The following is a 26,679-nucleotide window of genomic DNA, read 5'->3' as shown; positions in this document are numbered from 1 at the left end:
CTTTAATAACAAGTCTGTTTCTCAGCTTTGTTTATCTGACATTTGCTGTTTATTCAGCTTTGTTTATCTGACAGCCAACTAGATTCGAGTTGTATCTCAATATTAGCCAATCACAACGGCCCTATGTCTACGCACTACGAAGGCTGCCATGCCGTCAGCACTGAGAAACAGACTAGTTATCACAACAATGCTCCGTCCTTAGATAAATAACTTTTATGAATAAAGTGGCAAGTCTTAAACATTTTCAAGCCTCAAAAGCCACTAAGAGCCGCTAAAGTTAACCCCAGAAGTTATAAAAGTAATACTGTTCAAAACTGCATTAAAACGTACATTTCGTATGGCAGCGAGCCAAATAAAATGACAGAGGATTCACCACTGGCACGAGGTGGCACAGCGGTCATAAAAAACAATGGCACCTGCATTGCGTCGTGTCGGAATGGTAAGTAATGTATGGAATTTTAGAATATTGTATTTGAAATAATGCATTTTCCGATATGGCGATAGACCTGTAATAAACTTACAATATATATAAATATATTTTGCTGGGTTTCTACAGCGTGAAAGTTTTAACGTGATAAAAATAGCCTATAGCACTTAGGAGTAATGTAGCATCCTCTTAGGGAAAAAAATATCGAAATCGGTTTAGTAGTTCCAGAGATTAGCGCGTTCATACAAATAAACTCTTCAGCTGTATAATATTAGCATGGATTCGTTTGGAGATGTATGCAATGTGTTGCGCCTCTGCTTAACCTTTCGGGGATGAAAGTGTGATGCATTCATTGAAAGTTCATAGAATCATAAATCCATCATAAAATCTTACATTATCCATCCATATTTCATTCCTTCTATAGAAATCTAGACTAATAAGTCCAATAATTATAAAAGAAAAGTATAAACGATTTTTTTTTTACTTTTCTATACAATAGACAAATTTAATGCCTACTTCACACATATTTGCTCTCACATCTCAAAAAATCAGCACCTGAAACCCATCATTCCCTCCACACAAAGATGATCTAAACAGCGAAACAGCAAACAGTTATTCATCAAATCAAAGACGGCCGTAAGTAGAGCATAATCGAGAGGAACTGGCGACCTCAAAGCCCATTACCTCCTTATATTATGGACGATAAATTAATAGCGGCTAGGAAAAACATCCTGCGAATGTTTGGATTCCCCGGGATATGTTTGGTATTAGATAAACTGATTTATGTAATTTGCAGCTTATAGTATACGCACTTAAAGCCGATTTTTGTTTATGACTATAAGCCGTAAGCAAAACTCTGTTATATAAGTTGTTCCTTTACTTAACTGTAATCCCTTTCAGGGTAAAAGATAACACCTTTAAGAGTCGTAAACAGCGAAGCCATTAACGTAATTACAATTCAAACTGCGTGTCATGACTCATTGGTTATTAAGTTCATATGTTTATAATTAGATGGTGTTTTAAATAATTGTATCGACAGACTTTCCCGCCCTCACACCCACCACTACAACTCCTGTAAGCCAGGATCAGCAGTGGCACGCATTTTGTGACACCGAGCAGTGAAGCTCGGCGAGTCTCAGGGAAAACTAATATGTCATTATCCCGCAACGAAATTAATCAAATAGAAATATAGGGAGGAGATAATTGTATCAACAGTGGCTACTTGTCGTTAATAAGCATTAAATTTCGTGGCTAAAATCAGTACACTAGTGGCGAAAGCTGACGTTTTCCGAAAGGGAACTCCACACAATAGGTACTAATATGCAATGTGGTCTGCAAATCGTTCTGATAGATTCTACAGAAATTCTACATATAGTGAAGCCGCCAGGAATCAGGTTATAGGGCCCCTTCGCCACTATAGAACACCTTTTTACTAGATTATGAATCCCTCCTAGCCGAATTTCGGCCACGGCGGCCAATCTCAACGGAGATCAGCCAGGTACGCAGGAGATATTATAGTGCACAAGTGTATGCGCAATACACAGGTGCACTCTCTGTTCCTTCACTCTCATAGTTCGGTGAGACAGCAATCCGATATGACGAGAGAGAGATCAGGCGCAGGACAAACGGCTTTACGTGCTTTCCGAGGCACGGTGGTATCACACCGCCAACTTCCTGACTCCGAGCTGCGACTGAGTAATTTTTTTTAAGATGGAAAAACCCAGTCACAATTATTTTTGGCCCGACCCGGGATTCGAACCCAGGACCTCAGCGCGGCAGTCGTACTTGTACCGTGTACACTTACAACTACGCCACCGAGGCAGTCAACCACAGTCTTACTAGATTATAAACACGCCATTACTGGGCTTTACACATTTTCTTATGAATCTACTACTTTTTTTAAAATTATAAACCTATTAATTTATGGGAATAATTAATTTCATATTACTGCCCGGGGTTATATAAATTTGCGGACAGAGTGGTGGCACCGTGCCAGTTCCACCCTTGACATCACCACACCTGATAGAAGTCGAGGGCTTCACGCGTGTATATTGGATTGATGCCAACTACCCTCAGAAAACTCCTCCATGTACCGCAATAAATAATAAATGAGGACAAGTAATGAAAGATAGTTCTGGAAAGTCGAGATAATGACTTTCTTGAAAAGCAATAATTAATCAGTGACATCTTTAAAAGTATTTATATTAATAATAAATTACTTAACTGAATTGTAGGAAGGGCACCTTGGTCGCTGTTTTGAATTACATGAATCTCTTTAATTATTCAATACTTGAGATTGAAAATTGCACCATACTATTATAATTTTTATAGCAATTGAATCATAGTAATTAAAATCTAAAAGCTACCTAGCTGCTAGAAAATATATTTCGCTGTATTTCGACTTTGTATAGCACAAATGATTTGTATTATATGTATATATTTGTGTTTCCAACAAGCCAACATAATTGTGTCGACTGCCGAGGGGTAATCATCGCTCGTTAGTCAACATTCTATTGGACCCCACTTCACTTACCATCAGGTGTAGTGGGGTCCCTTTGTCTTGCCCGTATATAAAAGAGTATGGATTTTACTGCACAACCGATTACCAAGCATACTCTAAAAAATGGTCCTTCGAGCCGGAACTTATCTCGATCAAGCATGTCTACAACATGTAAATATAACAAAAATTCACTTGTTACCAGTTTAGATCGAGATCTGTCGCACGTCATAGGTCAGGTCGTAGTTATTAACAAACAATGGTAACCATTGAGAAATAGACCATGAGAAGCTAGCGGTGCGGCTGTGAATGGAGATCGTAGTGTGGAGTTCACACGAAGCTTTTATACACGTCGCGTCGGTTTATGTTATGGTATTTAGATTAGGAAATTTCGGGGTCATAATGTTGACGAAACGTTTTTTTTTCATGATACATACAGTACAATATTATTTACAAGATAACAACTAATGAACTTCAAACATAATCCAATAAAGTTTGAATACTTAGTACTTAAGTAGGTGGAAAAAAATGAACGAAAAACCTAACTTCAAATTGACTACATCTTTCAACAAAGACTTCATAATGTTATAGTTATCGATAAACTCATAAAAAAACCCATATCGATAATATGCCATAAAAAATAAGTGTCAGAGACAATATTATGCATGATAATATTATATTCCAAATAGTACATGAATAATGCCACGCCTTATCTCTGAAGACTTAGACAGAAACATAACTAGTGCAGAAACATTTCTTGGATCTTATATCTCATAGTATGTGAGAAATTGAGATATAGACTCTATATTATATAGCATAAAGTCAAAATCTGCGGGCTGTGTTAATCAACGAATCTAATTTTTAAGTAGGATCTTAAGTAGACATTTAGTATTGAACTGTTTAATAAATTAAACTTGAGCTGTCGTCTGAGCGCCTGTTGTCAGCTGGGTCGGCGTTGATAATAAACAAAACTTAGCTGTCAAAATCTATCATACTGTGATTTATGATATCATTTGACGTTATGTGATATATATTTATGTTAAATAGCGGCAATCTTAAGATACTGACTTTAATGTGATAGCGTCTCAGCTGAGATCGCATTTCGGAGCGAAATTGAGATGCAGCTATTAATACTGGCTTTAAAGAAATTTATCGTAGTAAATTTCTTGATTATTTATAAAACAACACACTATTCTACATTTGATTAAGTTTTTCAGCCTAGAGACCCACGCCATTTCTAGTAAACATATGATATAACACATGTCCATGTTCTATTTAATGCGTTAGTTCGAAGTCAGCTCGAAACTAACGCTATAATATGGAATCCTCATGAAACAAAATATACACTCATGGTGGAAAAAATACAATATAAATTCACTCGCTTTCTATATAATAAGCAATATGGTGTGTACCCTTATTATCCTTTGATGTACCCCAGCCTGTTTGTGATAGGTATGGTTGGTTACTGCAAGCTGGAAGTGAGGAGGGATGTTGGGCTTGTCAAATTAATGTTTAAAGTGTGGCGCGGGTGGGTACACCTGCCGGAGGTGCTCTCCGCGCTACAGCTGTGCGTTCCGAACGGCCGCGTCAGCACTCGGCGCCACCTACCACTGTTCCGCCTTCAAACACCGCGAACAAATATTCTAAGGTTTGCGCCCTTGTCACGGGCCATACGATTGCTTAATACTATATCTCAGAACTTGGATATATTTATATGTAACCTGTCAGAATTCACTGAAATGGCTCATAGATGTGTTGAAGTAGATTGTTAAAATTAAATTTGTATAACATTGCATTGGGTAAAACTGTTATGGTGTTATATGTATAAATAAATAAATAAATAAATAAATGTAGCGTCGGATCCAACTTGAAATTCTTCAACGTAAACACAAAACAATGCGTGCTACCAACATACCAGCACGTCTTGACTCTTGATCTAGATTAAAAACGTCCAATTATGGCGTACAGTTGCAGCTTCCGCTTGGCTAAAATGGTCGCAATTATTTTGTTTTTTTCCATATTCATTACGTCATTCATTACTGGCTTTCAACATAGTTTAAATAAGGGCAAGGTTTTTCTATTCCCGTATTCCCGAAGACTATCGCGGGTTTTGGTTGGTATGCCGGTGTGGGTATACAGGGGTTAAGGACTAAGTCCAATGCTCGCTTGCATAATGCTATACTCCCAAGTGTTGACATTGGGCCGTAAGATCGGTAAAACCAAAATTACCGTTCCACTCACCCTCCAAGTTATGGTAGCGATAAGAAGTTTCTTGTTCGCGAAAAAAGGTAATTTTGATGTTAATTTGGCCTTACACCTGTTTAAAACAAATATACATATCAGCCATTTAAATTGTTCTCTTTTTAGATACGGCCTTACTTTACGAGATGTTAATAACGCGGGACGCTATCACATTTTGTTACATTCATATGCAGAACACTCAGGAAAGATGGAAAAGTCATTCCTTCACCTAATTATAATGATGAATACACTCGTAACAGGGAATTCAGTGGTACGTGCTCTCAGATTCCTAACTCAGCTGTTCATTCCACACCCGCTCGACTATTTGTCGAAAACCAAATAGAAAATTTACTGGAAGTATTCCTATGATATTAGTCTGCACCTAATATAACCTAAAAAATATTATATAAAATAAAACATAAGGATAGTCTAGAAAGCCCATAATTTCTTTCAAAATCGTCAGTCGCTCGATATTAAATAAAACTGGAAACACATGGACCGGAAACCCGTTCAATATTTTATGGTGCGGCGAAGAGGCAAAGTGCTGGCAAAATTTAATTTGCGTCGGGTTTGTAACCACAAATTTGTGGTCCCGAAGCCGGCTCCAGCGGTATTATTGTAGAAGCGAGAGGACACTGTGGAAACTCTTCGAACACTCGCCGAGATCGATAAAAAACTCGGCCAACGTCCCTGCGGAGATGCAACGCTTAAACAATTTTATATTCTAGACTAAACTCAAACATTCGCTAGACACTCGCAGATCGATGTCGGGAAGCTACACTGAAAAGTTTACGCTAAGTAAAATTTGAATTTAGAACACGCGTGGATTTGAATTAAGAAAGTCGTTAACATAACAAAGAGGTTTATTTATTTTAAGGCAGAACTTTTAGTGGCTTTCTTCGATAGTCTCTGAGATTCCTGCTTGACATTCTCCTAAGCGGGTCGTAAATTAGTAACTGTGTTGACAAATATGTTAATCTTTGCGCCAATTTCTATAATGATCCAGATTACCTTGACCTCCGTTATCATAATAACAGCCATTACATGGCTGAATGGTGGTTGGTTCTAATAATTTGCGATTAATTTGGATCGCGTGCGCACGTGAATATTACTTAAAAAAGTTATGCCAACGTTACGGTTTTATTTTATTATTACGAGGTGTCTGGCGATGTCACGATATTCATTCAAAACGTTATTTGGAGTTTAAAGTATGGGTTATACTGGGATCAATGTCAATCATTCGTCACTAGATTGAATTCGCTGCTCTTTCGTGATTCTTATTTCGAAATACAAGCATAGGTATATACATATACAACTATAGGTATTGTTTGTTATTTGTGTATACCTCTCTTGGTCATATAACTATACCCATATCTATTCAAAATTCAGGCCGATCTATCCTCTGCACTAAAGCACAAAGAAGAAAAAATAATTAACATATTTTTGCATTTACAGTATTAAAAAAAACACGAAAATTAAAACAATAATTTAACATAACGGGTATATACTGGTTACCAATTTTGGAATCGGCGACTTCAGTTAAAAACGGTTATTTTGGTTGAAAAAACAAACTACTGAGAGTCTACTTCGAAAAACGAAATCCGTTGTTTCGGATGACGGATCGTACATTTTGGTACTACGAAGTGTTACGGATCCGATGACGGATTCGAAGACGGATCCGTAATCGGATTTTGACACTTATGACATTTTTACTTTCGTCGACCGCACTATGAAAACACATTTGACATAAAATACTTCGTTTCTGCGTTCGGATCTTAGCGTCAATTTTACGAAAGCTCTAATCCTTTCGTTTGATTTTCGTTTGGTACTTCAGAGGTTTTAAAATTGCTCAATAACTCCTGTGTGAAGAATTGTTGCGATAGGAAAGTGCTGGGCGAAGTTGGAAGCGTCTCTAACTGCGTAAAACCTTCGTAACATGGAATTTGTAAGAACTTATAGGACTTTGCCACCCCTTTTTGAAACCATCTGCGAGGATATAGTTCCACTAATTCCTCCAAAGAACATATACGGGGAATTGATACTACCACTAAGGTATGCTACAGAAGAAATATTACTTTCTACCTTTCTCAAGAACCTAGCTGCTATTAGTATATGTAGTATTCTTAACGTCTAAATGATCTTGTTTTTGTTTTTTGATGCATTGTACTAAAATGTATATAATATTTGTCAATTTCATATTTTGACTGCGCTACATTTTTATTCCAGGAGTTGTTAGGGAGCTGTGGAACTAAGTATAGATGGGTCCATGGCCCAGCAAACAGTCTCTGAGTGCCTCAGGCAAGTGTCTGAGTCAGCCTCATATATTGACTAAATTTATAAAATTTCCACAAAACCGACAAGAAAGGACTCTTATTAAAGAACAGTGAGTTAATAGATATTAATCATTCTTAGAAAGTATCTAAGTATCATCCACATAGCATTAGCCTTTAATTTAAAATAAATTTAATTTAAACACTTCATTTACTTAGTTTAAACAAGCCATTAATAATTTCTCATTTTTTCATAAATATGTAATTCCAGGCAAATGTATGTAGGTGCATTGCCTGCACCCATATAACCATTAGAAAACTTATGAATTTTATGCCATCCTTTGTACAAAGTGCCTATGACTTTGAATTTGTTAGACTTTAAACATAATATGTTTTCTTGTTTCAGAATCAAATAATTAAACAACTACTAACTCGCTAGAGCTGCCATAACCAACACTGCATCACGCATGGAAGATTAACTACCAAATATATTATGTTATCGGAAAATAAAACATTAATACAATCATTTTTATATTTGCTTTTTAAATTTTTTATTCATTTCTTTTAACTCTCTTAGAATCCCCTCCAGTACTTCTTTTTTTTTTCAGATCAGTCAATGCGAAGGACCCGATTAGAGATCCGCTTGTGTCGCTGGGCGCACTCGGCGTCGTACTCTCCTTGAAACTGTTAGGTGGAATCATAAGAAAAATGTTAATTGTTTATTGTAAACATTCTAACACATACATAAATACTTATATGGGTTCTTATTCCTACTGGGATGAAAAATAATAAAATTTTCAGAAAGATTCAATAAATTTTACCCTAAAAACCATTGTGTATATCGATGGGCAAAACTAATGATTTCTTTAATAGATCAAATCAAGGAATTTACTTGTTATTACACAATAACTGCCTTTGCAATTGAAAAGATATTTGTTTAAAGCGAATAAATAACATTTTATTAATAAACTTACCCATACAACAAATAAATTTTACTTGTAAATTTCAATTCCAATTTGTTGTGATTTTCGCCAGTCAACTTGTCAATGTCCATCAATTGTCAAAAATTATAATATTCCACAGATTAAAACACAATGCAATAAGACCGTAGATTGCAAAATCAGCAAATATATTTGTTATTTTGTATCTAATAAATATTTACAGTTATGAAATAATAGTTATATTACAGAAAACCTAATTAGACATCCAATTTATATGTTTTTTTCACAAGAATATTATAATAGGTAAAAATTTACGGTTTTTGAAGATATGCATCTCTAATCCGACACAATATTTTCATTCGAACGTTTGTTTATGGTTCCGAAAGGAGCTATGACGGATACGAAGTAATTTGGTAGTACGGTTAAATCCGAACTTCGTCGTTTCTTCGTTTCGGAGCGACGTTTCGGTGTTCGTTTTTCGAAGTAGATCTTCTGAAGTAACTGGAAGTATAATTCGTTTGAATAAAGACAGATTTTTCGAAATCGTTTAATAAATGACAACATTCTGAGGTAACAAACATAAAAAAATACACGTCGAATTGGTAACCACCTTTTTTTTAAAGTCGATTAAATAAAAAAAAAATGGGGCTGTACTCAGACTCCATAGGCACAAGTGCGACAATTTAACCACCATCAACCAAACTCATTATCAAATAGCTGACATTCGACAGCTAATACATTTTATTATCACATTGTAGTTACATAACGATACGATAACGTCATTATCAAACCAGTGATAGCAGTTCGATAGCGGGCTCCCCGTATACTGAAACTCATTACTTACAATTCAGTGTATATGCCAAACGGATTATCTAAATAAACAATAAGAGACCTATTCTTCCGTATTAAGAACAAAGGCGGTATCTCAAAAAAAAAAATCTTGATTTTTACGTCGTCAGATAGCTTAAAGAAATACCCATCTTATGAACTTAATTAAATAACGGTATCGTGTTTAGAACTTGTTAAAAAAACCCTAAAAGAGTTTCTCTATCTAAGTTTTACATACAAAACTATATTTACAAAACTTCGATTACCTCGAAATAAGGTTTCCCTGACATACTGTTTTTGCGCTTAACACGGCAGTAATGTAAAGCTTTGTTGCAGCGAATTTGATTTTACCGGTAAAAAAAAGTCAAATCCCTACTGCAACATGTTTGAAAATGTTTGTGGCATCGATCACAAATTGGAGTGATATATAAAAAGTTTAAAATAGATTTCTGGAGTTCACCAAAACTAAATTAATTTTCCTATTATTAAAGACACACCAACAACTTCTGCAGAATTCTAAAAAATCAAATCTAGAAATGTCTTGAGCTTAAGATACGATAACAAAGATTCAAAGGTATCTCCCTGCCTATCACCTTTTTTTTGTTTCGCGGAGAAAGCGCCTTCTTATTATCGCCCAGCCTTCATAGAGGGCATCACCTCATATTCGAAACAATTCTACTGATTCTAGACACGATCGATTTTGCATACTTATTAAAAGTTCTGAGGTAACAAACATAAAAAAAATGCAGTCGAATTGAGAACCTACTCCTTTTTTTGAAATCGGTTAAAAATAAGATTCATACATCAATAAAAAGAGTCAGTGTCAGTAACAGACAGTCAATAGTCAGTGATTTTATCAAAACCGCGTCACCGCCTACAGGATGTAAAAATTGATACAATAATTACAAACAAAGGCTTTAATACCATAAAAGGAAACAATCGTACATGAGTAATGGACCGCAAACGGGGAATTTTTCTCATTCAACAACAGAATACAATATTGTTGAGAAATGCATTGGCTGTAAATTATTGCATCATGCTAGCAAAATTAAAAAAATTTACTCTTCATGCCATAACAACGAAATATATTATGCATTGTTTTATTACCAACGCGAGCTTTTTCTTATACATTTATTATTTATTGTTACGCGTCGCTACCTTTGCCGGTCACATCGGGCGTTCCCGGAAATATTTGGCTGCGCAAGCAGTCTGGCAGAAGAGAGCTATGGCCAGGCCACGACTTTTCTTATATTATCTCTGCTTGCTAGTGAAAAATGTCTAAAATTATATTCTGTATTTATTGCAAATATTATGTTTATTATTGTAAAAAGAAGGTTCCACAATATATTAGGTATGTCTGCCTGGAACACTTAAGAAAAGCCTTATGTTCAGCAGTGAACTTCATGTGAAGGAACAGAGAGTGCACACACTTGTGTACTATAATATCTCCTGTACACCTGGCTAATGTCCATTATGACTAGCCGTCGTGAGGAAAATTCCACTAGAATGGATTCACATTCTAGTACGTTACCACATACACACGAAAAAAAACCATTCCAATATCAACCAGTAAATATTTAACATAAAAACAGAACATAAACATCGCCAGTAAAATACGAACGCTCATAAATAACGTCATGACATTCAGTTTTATGTCGCATGTGAAATTTTCAAGTGTGCGTACGGCAGCAGGTAGTTAGGGCGCTAGGTATAAAAAAAACAAGAATTTATCCCTTTTTGAGTTGTAATACGTGTTTCTGGTATTGATGATGTATCTAGGAAAGGAAAAAACAATTTTCCTTATTTATTCATTATTATAACTACAATTACAAACGCTCGTTGCACAAGATTTTTAACCAGTGCTATAATGACTAATAAAAATTAACAGAATATATTTTAAATTCGGCGACAAATCTGATTCACATCGCAATAAATAATAATAGAATATTTTGCTCTATGTTACAAAATATCGGCAGTTAGTTTATTTTCATGGTATTTATTCGTGGTTTATACGAAGGACTTATAGTTATTTGATATATGTATTTATTTATTCACACTTTTTTGTACAAAACCAGGCCAGAATTTCGAAAGCAACGACATGTCTAGTCATTTTATTACACAATAAATAAACCAAGAGGAAAATACATGAACGTGTACCCCTGTCCCGGTTATTGCCAAAATGCCAGACGTTGAGACGTTTAAGAAGCCATAAGGGTGACATAAAAATTCTTACGTAGAAAAATATACTGGGAATATGTTCGATTTGATTTGGAAAATTTATTCATCGCTATATCAAAATATCTTATGTTATTATACAAATATGATTGAAAATAATGTGAACAGGCATACGTAGGACGTATACTCTAACAGATAGGAAATATTGTCAATTGTTATATTTACTGAACAATCTTAACTTCTATGACTTCTAGTTTTAAAACAAAAATATATGTCACAATATTTCCCAAAACGACTACAACCAAGATCCCTTACATGTGTTATTAAGGTGCTTCAATGCTCAAGGTCATTTGATCGGGGCAGGGTCTTAACAGTGTTTACACCTTAGAAGCGACATCTTGCAAAAAGAAATCGCATATAAATGCACACCGAGTAATCGAAACCCTTGTAGTATTACAGACATACGATACGCCGACGTGTCAAGAGATCATTTTTATTTAACACGGTACATGATACCCCCACGTGACTACAATTGTGCCATGAAAGCGACAAAGACGGTTAATACCGCAGCCATAACGTGACGAGAGAATATTAGCATTGCATCATTGATTATACTTGCATTTTAAGCAGAATGGCAGAAAGGCTAAATGTCGTCCCTAACACTCCTATTTCAATGACTTTATAACTTATTTTACAATCGCAGAAAGAAAGTATTAAATTGCCTCAAAAAAGTGTCTTGAACTGACAGTGCAAATGACAAGGTTAGGTTAGGTTAGGTTAGGTTAGAAATTTAATAATGCGCGTGTCGAGAGAGCGAAGCTAGCATGTCGCACCAGACAGAACTTGTACTTAGTTGTGAAATGCGGTATCCATTTTGAAATAAGATGACGCAGTTTTTAAAGGATCGGAAGATGCAAATTACCAGACCAGACATGATATAAAACACAACTTACTACAGAACCGATCGATGTGAGAGGAAACCAAAATATTGGAAACTTTTTCCCATTCATAGCGTCCTCTTTGTTCTGGTACAATATCTGAACCTTGCCGTGTAAGACTGGTTTTTTTTTACTTCTCATTCCAAGTATTAGTAAACTGTTCTACTTATCTGGTGAGTAAACATAACCACCAGAGTTATGATAAGAAACACCATAAAACTCCTTACACCTGTCCAGTGACAATGTCGAGTATACGAGGACACTCAGTCGTTTCAAAAACACTCATTGTTTCTCGTTATCAGACGTTTTATCTCGCAACTCGGCTGTTAAACATCGCAGACCATTTGTAAAAGCAACGAACTCACTCGAATGGGAAGTGTTTCCGATAGTGTGACATCCGTGGCCATTTTTGTTTTGACGAGCGATAATATAACTGTTCGAAAATCGAACTATAATTTTTATATATTTTTTTTTACAGTCTTTGTTAACCTGCCAACATTTTTAATTATGAATATGTCTATAAAGGTTTTTACATAAAGTGAATCACTAAAAATGTTGACGCACGTTATAGGAATTGCCCTACGTCATTAGTAGTTTACAAGTAAGTATGCCGCATCGCGGTGCTAAATAATTGCAAAGTACAGTCCATCGAAATAAAAAAATATGTGATTGAAAAATTTAAGCATACATTTTCAATTTTTATAATTGATCTTTGAGAAATTAATTACACGCAAAATTGCTACCTCGTAAGCCGGGATAAAATAGGACTTACCAAATTTTGAACGCTTGTCCGGCGTATTCGTACGGCATTTGTATTTAGTTAGTTTGTAGCACAAAAGTTTTATTTGCGACGTATCTTGCTGCTACTTCAACTGACAATCTTTATGAAAGGAACTCGTATTTTTTTTACCTGGTAATATTAAACACAATCTTTTGTGCAATCAACACAACAAAGACTTAATTAAAATTCGCCAGAAGCGAATGCATTCATTACCGTTACTCACTTCCAGGGCTTAAAACGCAATAACAAAACCAAACAAAGTTTCTAAATCAGTTATCGGGCTATTTGTGAGCCTAACTTGAGCTGCGCACGCGCACCGTTTCCGCAGTGACGGCACACCATAGAAACGTGTGCATTCTTGGAATTTGTACCGCCTTGCCTTGTAAATATTTGCTATATTACGCATCGTTTACTAGAATTTACGAATAGTTAATGAGATGACGATCTCCTTTACTAGGATCGACTTATCCTCAAAAGTGAAAGGTTGCTGCGCCTTGGTCTGTCAGATTCTTACAGATATTGATTGATGTCTCATCGGTCGATGTAGAAAGCTGGCAACAAACTCATCACTGTCAAACTGAATATATTGTAAACTTAATACCTATTTAATACTCTCAAAAAGTTCCACATATTTTAGTTACACCTTTCGGACTCGTCATTGGCAGAATTGTCGTATAAACGATACAGCAAAACAAAATGAATTGGATTGGATTTTAAAACAATTGCTTGTCATTGTTCTGAGGATTGGATTGGATAGACAATTTAAATGAATGACATCTGTTCAACAAAGCATTCTATACCAAAAATAGGAAAAGAACAACTATTATGCTAAATTTATTTGCTAACAATGCTTAGTTAGGGCGGCTGTCGGCTTATAAAACGAAAATCGAGTTATGTTCAAGTCGTGGTTTCCGTGTTGCACAATGGAATGGTTTTAGCACGTGCATGCGACTGCAGCCGCCCAATGCCCATAAAACTAAACATGTTTTCGGACCATTTAGCATGTATTTAGTGCCTTGCATTGTAGATAAGATTGCTGTTAGCACTCTGCATTAAGAATACACCAGGACTGTGTTCATGGGGTAGCAATGAGCCAGTTAAAGAAAGCCACGGGTTTTGGTTTAGAACGTATATTGCTTTTATTTTTGAGTCAGGGCGTTCTGGGACCGAAAGTTTTGTTGCAAACTGTATTTTTAATGCATATACATTCATGTAAGTAAAAAAATATTTCGATATAAATGTCTCATGGACTGGCATTGTTTATTGGAAATTCTAGGTTTTATTTTAAGGCAAAAAAAATGGTGAACTTGTTACACTTCAGGCAAAACTGTTGTATATTTTGTTAATAATATAAGTAGGTTCATCTACCAAATTACCAGTTGCTAACAAAGCCAAAAAAGTCACAAGTTTTGTTGTCTTGCAAAATTACTTATTGTTTGATGTAACTAATATATATGGTGTACATTTCGTTGCTTGTCCAAATAAATAAATAAAAATTAAAACCGCGAGTGCAATTTCGCACAAAGTGCAAACAGTTATCCCAAGTTTAGTATGCTGCAGACATTACGAATTTACGAGCGAACATTTCTCATTCATCTCTCATCACTGAGCATTTCTTTCACCTTTGCGGATGAGTCATCGTGTGTTGACCTCTGCCGAAGCTGTTTTGTATGTGTGCGTCTGTGAAATATTGGTTTTCATAACAATGCACACGTTTGTGTGCGTGATGTGTACGACTCCAAGAGGCTTATGCGAGCCTGGTACTTCAAAGTTACGAGCGATGCTGTTGACATTGGTTTCCACGATTTATTGTTGAACATCAATCATTTACATGTAAATGTAATCACGCATGTATTCTTAGAAGGTAAACAGTACTATTATTATGGAACCCATATTTTATTGTAAGGTAACCTAGCCATCAAAATCAAGGTCTTACGTAATACTATAATGATTAAGCTAAAAAAATATAAGGCCAACGTAAAAAAGGCATTCTTCACAAAATTAAAAACATTGCACATCCTTATACTCTTTACTATAAAGCCTAATAAAGCACTAAACCGAGTCTTTTTTTTAAATCCATTGTTAACCCTTTCAACGGCCCGAGAGGCCACTCGGCGTCTGCCTTGTTGCTCATTTACACACTGTTGTCCTTGCACACTATTGATTTTTAACCCTTTCCATGCTAATCGCCCTATGCATAGCGGTCTGTCAGACCCCTCCCGTTGAGTCAACTGCCCTGTTTAAAACCGGTTGCGCGGCGGTTTTGGTTCAATATTGTTACGATATTATGTGACTCATATTTGTGGAACCCATGAATGTGGGTTAGTAATTTAAATACGTTCGTTCCGTATTGTTTAAGTCTAGACAAGCTAGCCGTCTACGGTCAGTTTTATTTGAAATAGTTATTGGTCTTTTTAGTTTCGTATTTAGGTTGATTTTTTTGCTTCATGCTGAGCAGTAACGGTATTGATCGCTCTTAAAATTAGAAGCAAATCTTGAATCAAATTTCCTTCTTAACTGAAGTTGAATGTCAATCGCTCTTCCGGATCTCAAGCACATCTTCCTTGCAACCAAGAGAAATGGTAATTGCAATTCCCCAAACCGCTATAGACCAGCATAATAAGATTATCCACAAACACTGATTAAAAGGGGGACAAACTTTAACCAACATCAGGCAACCTTAAAAAAAATAACCTTTTTATATTCTTGCAATTTAACGCATTACTTAGCAAAACATTGACCGCAAAACGCGCGGTACACATTCGGCGAATTTTGTCAACAAATGTTTATGCAGAACGAATGTCAGTGTACTCGTTTTAGCGACGGAATGAACATATCCAATATGCGATGTTAATTAAGCGTGTGCGGTTAGCGGTTACGCGTACGTAACTATTGTAATTATATTTAGAATGAACGACCCCGATTAAGCATCGTGTTTGTCTGACTAAATACATAGTTCAAATATTGGAATAATTTACAATAATATATTTGTTGAGATTATAACGAACGGCATCGCAACTGTTTTCCATTATACAGTGAAAGAAGACATAGAACGAGCGAAGTAACTTAGTTAAAGCGCGTCAAAAACGTAAGATTTGGGTCTGGAGTTTATGATTAATATTTTTTCAAGTTAGTCGGTAGAATACGAGGAAGAAATCCGTGACAAAAACGGCAGAAAAAAAAATCAAGGAGCTCCATCATATTTCTATGACAATCCATAGATCCGCTTTCATTGTTTTACTCACTTTTCAGGCTTTTAAAATATTTTTTTAATAAAACCCTAGCCGCAGAAGCAGAAGCCGACAGCATACTATTTAGATTGCCTACGTTGATACTTAAAGTAGTCACGATTCTCGAGTTGAAATTTACCAAGTCAATGTATACGCGCGATACCTCGAAAATCGGTCTTAGTCCATTAGCCATTCTAATGGACTGAAATCTCATCACTCGAGACGCGTGCGCGTCAAACCGCCAATTAATCGTCAACGCAATTGCTTTGCGCCGGCGACAAACGCTCTCAATAGAAATGTCAGTTTTTACGACCACATGATTGGAGTCATTAGTATGCCTGATGTGAGACCAAATTAAACCATTCGAGATTTTGAATAAATTGATGTAAAGGTGTATGCACATGTGGTATTCTAAACGAATTGATGATGCCCGTTTTCGCTGTATTTGCGTCTTCAGCGTGTAGTACATGAATAAAGGCAGTCGTCGACTGTATCGCGTGTACTGCGTTTTTTAGTAGCGTTTGATACACGTTGTGAATTTGTAGGGTCGTGTGCATAAACCGTAATCATTCTCGAACAATAGAATAAATAGTATAATATAGAAATTTTGTATTATTAAGTTACTATCCTGCATTTTCTGAGGGTAAACTCATGGCAGTCTAAGTATGTCAATCAAAAATTATGCCGCCTCAATTTATAGCTTCATAAAAATATAAATTACCTAGACAAAATTCTAACTTAATAATGTCTACATTCGACAGTATTAAGTGTGTCCTTCTACTTCGATTAATCAAAACAAATATAGAATACTATATAAAACAATTGCCAAGTGTCACGTTCCATTTAACCGTGATTGCAAATTTTATGGCTGTACGATGCAAACCTTTGCATAATTCAAAATTATAAAGTATAACAATGTATACGAGAACAATATAATTATCATAGATGCCATGTCCGTAGTACCATTTGCATGTTCTTAATACAATACGCTTCGATCTATCGACAGACATTGAGTTAATAACATGCAAATAACTACGACCATGATTCTTTTTATTGCTAGGGTTCTATTGTTCATCAGGAACGATGACTTGGTCGCGATGTTTCTATACTTTACTATGATTGGACGAGGAGGAAGCAGCTATCGTAGACAACATGTCTTTTACAATCTTTAACTCTAATGGGAAACAATAAACTGTATGAGTCTTCATGGGGCAGAACCAAAATTTGCCGCCCCTAGGCAATGGGAGAGAGCAAAAAAGGGTCAATTTCAACCAAACATCAAGCGTTACACTACATAAAGCTACGGTATATGCGACAAAGGTTGAAAATTTTCCAAGGTTTTATTTAAAGCATTTTTCCATCCTCCTAAAAGTGCCGCCCAAACTACGCTACGCCACTAGTGAGTGACATATAATATACTACTACTACTATTAGTGTTACGGGTTGTAGAAAGGCATCTTTTCTACAGGCCTTGGGTTCCTGATGGTAAGCGTCACGTTTGCTTTTATTAACAACACGACCAAGAACTTTACTATTAAACAGTTTAATGCACTGCTCTGCGAACAGGACTGCATAAAGTTTGCTCACAGTACTAGTAGGCAAGTTAATTTTGAATATCGAGATGATTTCTCCCTTTTTTATTTAAAATAGGAAAAAATATTACATGATTATTTGCTTGAACAATAACAAACACATCATCTGCGTGTTCTTCCATGAACTCGTCACTCAATTCTCAGAACAGCTCATTCAATATAACTCACATAAAAATACCAACAAACCAAGACGCAATTTAATTATATTCTAATAGTGCTATTTCTTAGTAAAGAACATTCATTCAATCAAGTTAAATAAGAACTTATTTACGTCATCAATCCCGGAAACTGGCAAATGAATCACGAGTTTATTTGTAAACACCGTATTTACGACCATGGTTACAGCTTAAAACCGCACGGACGTGTCCAGATTGTTTGACAAACATGTAATGATTCATTTTGTTTTGCAACCACGGAATAGGAGAGAAAGTCGAGAAATGAAATACCAATTTGCATAGTCATGGTAGTGGTTTACGATGTTAAATGCGAAATTGCAGGTTGGTGGTATGTAAAGGTATGCATTTACTATTATCGTCTATTGTTGCGATAGTAGGATTAGAACTAAAACAGTATTTTCTTATAAAATTATGAAAATGGCTAAAGAAACGACGACCTGCAAGGTAATTACATCGTCTGGGATGTAATGGAAAGACTATTATCGGGACAAAATTCTTAATAGCCCGCAGGGATAGTAACTTCCTATTATTGCTAGAATTTCAAGAATCATAACAGTAATTCTAGAGAAGAGTACTTAAACAAACAAAAAACAATCTTCAGCTTTATAATATTAGAACAGAATTTAAATCAAGAATAGGAACAGTAATTCCAGAGAAGAGAAATTAAACAAACAAAAAACGATCTTCAGCTTTATAATAATAGAACAGATTTCTGATTTAAGAAAGACAAACATGGCGTAATAGAACATTCCAACCCTAAACGCATACGTAAACGTTAACAAACGACATGCTTTGCAACATATTCTCTGTTTTTTCATAAAGATAAGAACCGACGGAGACACGCGAGCGAAACAAAACACCCAGCCTTGCAATGCTACTGGAAGCCAGCATTATCATATTACTCTAGGTATTATTTATTATAGACGATAGAAACTGCGCATCGGTTTACTTTCTTTGGTGTTTTCGATCAGTTTTACTGTTTAGGGATGTAAGAAACATGGTAAGTAACTCCAAATGAGGGCAAATGATTAGCAAAGGAAGGATTAGGGACAAAATATAAAACAGTAGGAATTCAATGGCACAGAGCTCACTGTCACAGGTTTAACAGGTCTTTTACAAACCTTTTAGGGAAGAAATAGTAAAGAGTTGAGACTTTAAAAAGGCCAAGAGCTACCAAAAGGCTATTGATGATGAAAGTAATATTATCTACTGTCTAATTTTTAAGTTTTAACGAACTACTTAGTCCGAAAAATAAAAATTGATACATCATGTCATCAAATAAAATGTAATAACAAAGCTTATTGTTAGTTAACGCTGACCGGCAGCATATTCATATTCATGTATGGAAATACGGTTTTTGGGTTAATGCACCCATTTGAATTAATTGCAAGTTTACAAACAATATTTAAGAAATATGATTAAATTTCACATGCTTGTGTAACTCTTTAATTTCGATGATTCAATTTCGGAACGATACTCATAATGACAGAGCAATATTACGCCAATTCCGATATATTAAAACATTGGATAAATTATAGTAAAAGTGCTCTTAGAGCAATTGAATTTCACGATATAAGAAACAAATCTGCAAAGAATAATTTGTAATTTAACTTTACCCTATTCGAGGTTCGGAAGGAATTCCAACTTTAATGCAGAGAGTAAAAATATGAAATATGCTCCAAAAACATTTTTAGCTGCTTTCACAAAGGTTTTATGATTACGTCATATTCCTAGTCCAACTCCAGTCCAATTCCAAACAAAGGCAACCCAACAAGAAAGTAAAGAAATAACGTTAGTGTTTCGAACATTTACTCGACTTGGGTTCTCGGTCATTGCCATTTAAATCTGTACCGACCAGCGTAACATGGCCTCAGAGAGGTCATTCTCTCGCAAACACCCTCGCGATCCGATCAATAAGTACGTAGATAGGGGGATCAAGTTACTCCGGTTACTGGCAAGGTTTTCTTTGGCGGATTTTTTATTGACTTTCGTGAATGTCGCTGTATATACTTAGCATACTAATGCATTGTAAGATTAATAACTGTTCTTATTGATGCTAAGGCTGTTTGACTATCTTCGTGTAGGACGCCAGAGGCTGTTTATGGAGATCATTATGAATGTTAATAGAAAATCAATACGGTCTTTCATTGTATTGAATTAGTCATTGTAGGCTATAAAACTAAATGATTTCACTATAGATTATGATGAAGTTAGTATGAAACTTTTAGATACGTTCAGATAGGTTGGTCTTAGTAAGGGAGGAATTGTCGTTGATAAAATTTTGTTACAAAAAATTAAAAGACTATTGGGACTTGGCAGGCATTATCGGGAACATGTCTGCCTGAGCATATATCATAGAACGGAGGGATGGTACACTGATGAAAATTACGATAAAGAAACATCATAATATTTTAAGTTCTTGTTCTTATTTTTTAACAGTTTCGTGTACACTAACTATTGATTTATTCCAATCAATCACTGTAATCTTAATAAAGCGTTATATCAAACCAAAAACCTAGACACAATCCGCAATATTTACTAGTATATATACATCTTCGAAGTAAAACGCAGTCTTTGTGTGGCTGAGGACAAAGCCTTCGGTGAGATAAACACGTAGATTCTTTACTCCTGCAATCTATTATGTGCCTAAAGCCCTTCAGCATTAGGTCCAATACCAGCACACGCGGGGAACCACATTCTTGGCCCAAGGTCGTCGCATCGACCTACGACGACGCTTATAACTTAACAAATAAATAACATTTAATTATCGATACAATTAAAAAGTTGCAATTGTTATTGTAAACAAAGAAGAAAATAAAAGTACAGCACTTAATCATTAAAAAGATAAATAGAAGAGATTGCAAGATTTCCTGAGAAAAACATTTGCAAGTCTAGTATTGAAACCATAAAAAAAATACATTAAAAATTGAATAAAGCTTCAATATCCCATTAGAATTTTCTATACATGATTAATGTAAAAAACAGTTAGAATCTTCTTTAAATGAAGACCCGGATATTAGCAAATTGTGTAACATTAGCTCCGCTGCAGGAATCCAACTTGCAACCTATTCTAGCCGGAGCTCCGTGCAAAAAACACAATAATGTGACCTGAAATCACATTTATGTAACTTCAATCAACTATAGAAACAATCTACAGAAAAACATTCGATTAGCATCAGACTCGAGACGAACAAAAAATCCATCAATGTAATCAAGTTAATAAAAAGCAAAGGTCTGACCACTTAAAACATAAAAGTTTAAAATTAGACCAAATAAAAAAGCAATTAATTAGTTATAATTAAATGACGAATTTCTCTATTAACCAACCAACTTCATTTTTTGTAGTATACTCAAATACCAACGTCAAATGCGTGATGAATAACATTTACATAAAAATGTCAAGACAATTTATCACATCTGAATCAGACGAGTGAGTTATTACTTATTACGACCGATACGTCAACTTTCGAGAATCTCATTAGACCAAAAGATTCCATGAGTATAACGGTAGGCTGGTTCACCTTTAAACAGACCCTGAGTCAATTAGTCACATTTCGAACTGAGTGAGTCAGACCAAGGAACACAATTTGACCCTGTGAAGGTCATCAACTTGGTTGTGTAGTGAAATTTTATATCTCTTTTATGCACTTTATTTGACCTTAATAGCATGCAATATTTCTCGGGTTTTTGTAAATGTTATTGTATCGAATGTGTGCAGACAGAATAAATTTATTTTACATCTTGCTGGCTTGCAATGTAAATCTTCAGTTGATGGAACTTTGCTTGAAGTAAACATAATCGGGTGACTGTTAAAGGTAATTATATAAAGAATAAAATCCGTTTACTTTTCTGTTAAGATCTGAATAGAAGTTACAATATCACTAGATGTCGGTGTCTCACACCTGATACTTAGCATGATTAAATGTTCATATGCAACTCCCACATGATCATTGATACCTTTGTTCTATAACAAGAATAGAGAATGATGTCATTTTTACTACTGTCACAAAAGAAACACTTATTTAAACGAAGAACAATCAGATTGAAATCCAATATAAAGTAATTTTACTATGGTTAAATTAGTGCTGTATTTCATAAACGTTACTTAGGGAATATCATTTAACTTGATTCCATTTAAGGCGGAAATTAAAGCAACATCAAAAGCAAACACAGACCATCAAAAGTAGTTTATTAATACATCGCTTGATGTTGCCGACATCAGAAGTAATCCCGTAATTTCAAAAGATGTTAAAGTAAACACTGGAATGCTGAATGTACAATCTTGGAAGATGTTTATACTACCTATACCTGCGGTGCATTTCATCACGTCTTGCGCATTGGCTACTGAACTTCACTTACGTTGAAAACACTCTCGTAAACATTCTCATAAATAGATCATCTTTCTAGTTTTTTTAAGTTTTTTAGTCATTGTGGGAATATTTTGTGAATGTCTTCTTTTTACATTTAAACCATTAAAGAGATTTGCCTTACTATTAAATGTACAATGTACTGTTGCTTTGTTGTAGTACAGTTTAGCTGTTTTTTTTTTATTACTGTCAGCTATGTCAATGCTCTTTTGAATATCCGTTGATGTCGATCGATCGAGTATAAGAAGTCTTGCCTTTCTTAGAAGCGATTGTGACATCAGCATACCGCTAATTACATTCAGTATCATGATCCGAAGTTTCGTATCTTTTTTTACCATAATTATCGTTCCTCTTGGTTATTTTTATTAAATACGTTTAAATTTTTCTTTAATAATCAAATTCACACAATTTTAGACGAAGGAACATAAATCTTTTAAAGTAAAATAAAACAGCAAACTAACAACAGATAGTAACAAGATTACATCAAAGATTTTACACAGCTCTTACGTTACGCAAACACAAAATCCTTGGTAAGAAATGCTAAGAACTTAGTCGGAAATTAAAAGCCCGGGCACATAAGTAGGTTTTCATGTCTGTCTGCGGCGGAGATAATCGTATAAACGTCTGCTCTGCGGAAGCCAAATAAAGTTGGATGGCGAGCTACTCAGCTACGTTTACATTTTATGACATGGCATTTTCAGCGTGGATTTTATGAGATTTGCATTATTCTGACAGCGTCAAAGAATATTCTAGTTTCCAAAAATACTTGAAATCGACATCTAATTATCGGATAACGTACTTCTGTCTGTATTATAGATTGATAAAATCGTTTATGTAATAAAATGAATTGTTCCATTAAACGCCATAAAGTCAAATGTAATACATAACATTTATTTAATATTTATTAACATTAGGAAATCGACTTGTGCCTAATTTAGTCAAATAGATTTTAGAAATCAAAGCCCTACCATTCTCTAAATAATTACAAGAGACTAACGAAACGCACTATCTAATTAGGCAACTGCAAAGCTTTCAGTTGCAACTCGCAACAATGGAACAACGTACTATCTGCACAGGCCGAGCTAAATATAAACACGCTTGTGATAAACGAGAAACCGAAGGAATTATTGAGGGCCGCTAGTTTATTTATTGTTTGCGGCCAGTATCTTAATTTGCTTGTTTGTGTAATTTTATTTACATGTTGTGTGGTTGTTCGTATAATGATCGGAGAAATAATTGCTTGCATTAAACGGTTATTATACGCCCAATTAAAATATCGGTAACTTCTATAACACTTTTAAAAGAAGTTTTTTTTACTTGGTAATCAAAATTGTAACAGGCTAATGTCTGTAGATTATAGATATTGCAAAAAAAAACGAATATACGAGGAATTTTCTCAAAATCGGTTTAGTAGTTCTCGAGACTAGCGCGTTCAAACAAGCAAACTCCTGAGCATTATTTATTATTATAGATTTATAAATTATATCGATAACATAATACAATAGAAAAAAATCAAAAAGCGACACATGATAATATTATAATATTTTTATCGCAAACTAAAAATATAATATAAAATAAATAATTAAAAACATCCTTGACAGTCCTTGGCTATTAACACACAAAAATATTACAGAATACAGTAAAATTGAGATACATGAATAATAATTAAAAACAATTGTACTAAGTCGTGTGAAAATAACTTTGTTTATTTTACTACACACTATAAATTTAATAGAATATTACCATGAATAACGTGGGAATTTGCTAGCATTCAGCATTACTAAAGTCACGTATTTTAACATACACATAATATGATTACATAGTTAGCAGATATATAACTCATCTAATATAGTATTTCTACAAGATATCACACAATTATTGGCTTAATATATCCCATGCTATTGATACTCACAAAGCAATTTCAACCATAAAATCTAGTTTTGTTTTTGTTAAACAATAAAAGTGAGTCTTGTTTTGCGCTTTAAAATGACTAATGTCGCCTCATCATCAGCCACAGCTGACAGTCATTGTTATGTTCAGTAGACAAATTCATTTATTCCCAACATTTGTCTTCTATACACAATACTTCCTTATCTATACTAACATATAAAGCAGAATACTAACATATAAAGCAGAAGAGTTTGTGTGTTTGAATGCGCTTATCTTAGTAAATATCGAACCGATTTTGAAAAAAAACCATCCCCTTTCTTCCCAATCAATCATCACCTTTACGTAGCTACATTACTCCTGAGTGCTACAAGCTACTTTTAATCCCTGGCAAAATAATTATCCAGGAAAACTTTTGTCATGCAGGCAGTCGCAGGCAAAATATCCAATAAAATCAATAAGACAAATCCAATACTAAGTAATATAACTATCATGATAACCTCTTGATACAAGCGTGCTCGTCTGAACATGTCAAGGCGACATCAAGATGTGCCTTGAATACTAAGCCGTTTGGCGTAGTACTAAAATTGCCTCTTGGGTAATGGAATGACGCATGTGTGCGACATTCTCGCGGGGCGACACAGCGATAGGGTTGGCACGTTCCTTTAGAGCTACTTAGCTGAGTATTTGCCACTTCACCGGGTGACAAGGTGTCCTTTAACTAGTTATTTTAAGGGTGGATTTAGCGTCAACGCTCTGAAGGCGTGAGGGCTCTCAAAGTGTCACAGGGCAATCCAATCCATAGGGCTTAATTGTCGCGTTCCGTTATGGAAACCATTGAGAATCCTTACACCTTTTTATTTTCAGTACTGTTACACCAATTGGCACTCAGGCATTGGCAAGAAAATAACAGTCAATTTATTCATGGGCATTTGGAATTATAATTAATATTTAAACTCAATGTTTTCATTGTCCCTTTGAATGAGTGTTAACCCTAGAGCACGATCAGTTTGGTAAGAATCGACATGGTTAGATCGGGTACTGTGTGTATGTAAATGTTGAGGACATTTTCCTATGTGTAGCCGTGAGTGAGTTACTCAAGTGTTCCCACTACTGCGGGCATTGCGAAGTTTAACGCACTTGTGAAATCTTCTTTACTATCGTATCAATGCTAAATTGTTCAACACTAGATACATTACTAGAATAATTAATTATTGATAAATAGTACTGCAATATACAAAATTGTTGTTGACATTTTAAAAGGTCAAATCTCATCAGTGAAAACTTTTGGACCCCACCCTTACCATAAGGTGCAGTGGGATCACTTTGTTATGCCTGATAGAAAAAAATGCAGAAGTAATTAACACACATAAAAGCTGCTAGTTCATTATAATCCTTCGTCATGTTTAGTAACAAAAAAAATTATAAACAAATGTATGCCTCTTCTGAAAGTTTACCAGATCATAAATTTCGGCGAATATACCATAGTTACATTATTTTTTCCTCAAGTTTCCAAAAAGATTACAACTAGAAAGGATTAAACGATTTCAATCCTTAACTTTAAATTATATTGAGACGTAACTAATGAAATTGGAAATGCCTTAGAATATATTCCATTAACCACTTTTACCACTGCATATAAGAAATTTTTCCTACCTAACAATTACTTGTAAAGGAGAATGCCTAATTAATTTTATTGTATTGTATTTTGCATAAACAAGAGCTGCTTTGCATTACTTATGCATTGCATGCGAGCATTGGATGCATAGAGTATGTTAAAACATGGCGCTTGAATTCTATTGAAGATCATAATGTACTTGTGGATAATATGTGCCATTTATAAATGCCTTTATTGTATTAAGAAATATGTGTAATATTCAAATAACATGCTCATGGGATTATCAACAAACCACCATTATCAAAAACTCATCCCATTTGTTTTTTCTCAATTTATTGTGGAAATTGACAAATCAGAACAATTCTTTTCGACCACCTTACAAATGACTTATTTTCATCGGTTAATTCACAGGATTAGATTTAAGATTAAAATTAGGATTGTTTAGTAAAAATGGATGTGAATATCTAGATGCACACATAGCTCCTAACTTGAAATAAGCTTATATACATTCCTCCGTAATGAGGAATGCTTACAGCTATATCACAAACAAATTTCCATCACAGCCAAATCTGGCAGAGTATTTACAAATTTGAAAAAAAAAAAATATCCCAGTACTTCACGGTTATACTATCACCAAACTAATGATACGAAAATCTTTCAAATAAATTTATTATCAATGCTTATAATCAAAATTCCACAAGAAATCATAAA

The 26,679-nt window shown here is 34.9% G+C and overlaps 1 protein-coding gene and 1 long non-coding RNA gene across 2 annotated transcripts in view; one reads left to right on the top strand and one right to left on the bottom strand.

Moving 5' to 3' along the window:
* Window positions 1-26,679, bottom strand: part of LOC115456011 (plastin-2) — a 56,926-nt gene that overhangs the window by 28,425 nt on the left and 1,822 nt on the right. The gene's annotated exons all lie outside the window — the stretch shown is intronic.
* LOC119189497 lies at window positions 6,874-7,946 on the top strand. The gene is made up of 3 exons (XR_005112445.1): window positions 6,874-7,217; window positions 7,392-7,548; window positions 7,842-7,946. It is a non-coding gene; the product is annotated as an uncharacterized LOC119189497 (long non-coding RNA).

Source organism: Manduca sexta, chromosome 3 (assembly GCF_014839805.1).
Source record: "Manduca sexta isolate Smith_Timp_Sample1 chromosome 3, JHU_Msex_v1.0, whole genome shotgun sequence".
In the NCBI taxonomy this organism is placed as follows: domain Eukaryota; kingdom Metazoa; phylum Arthropoda; class Insecta; order Lepidoptera; family Sphingidae; genus Manduca; species Manduca sexta.
The sequence above is the reverse complement of the archived record's forward strand: the minus strand, read 5'-3'. Positions and strand labels throughout refer to the sequence as shown.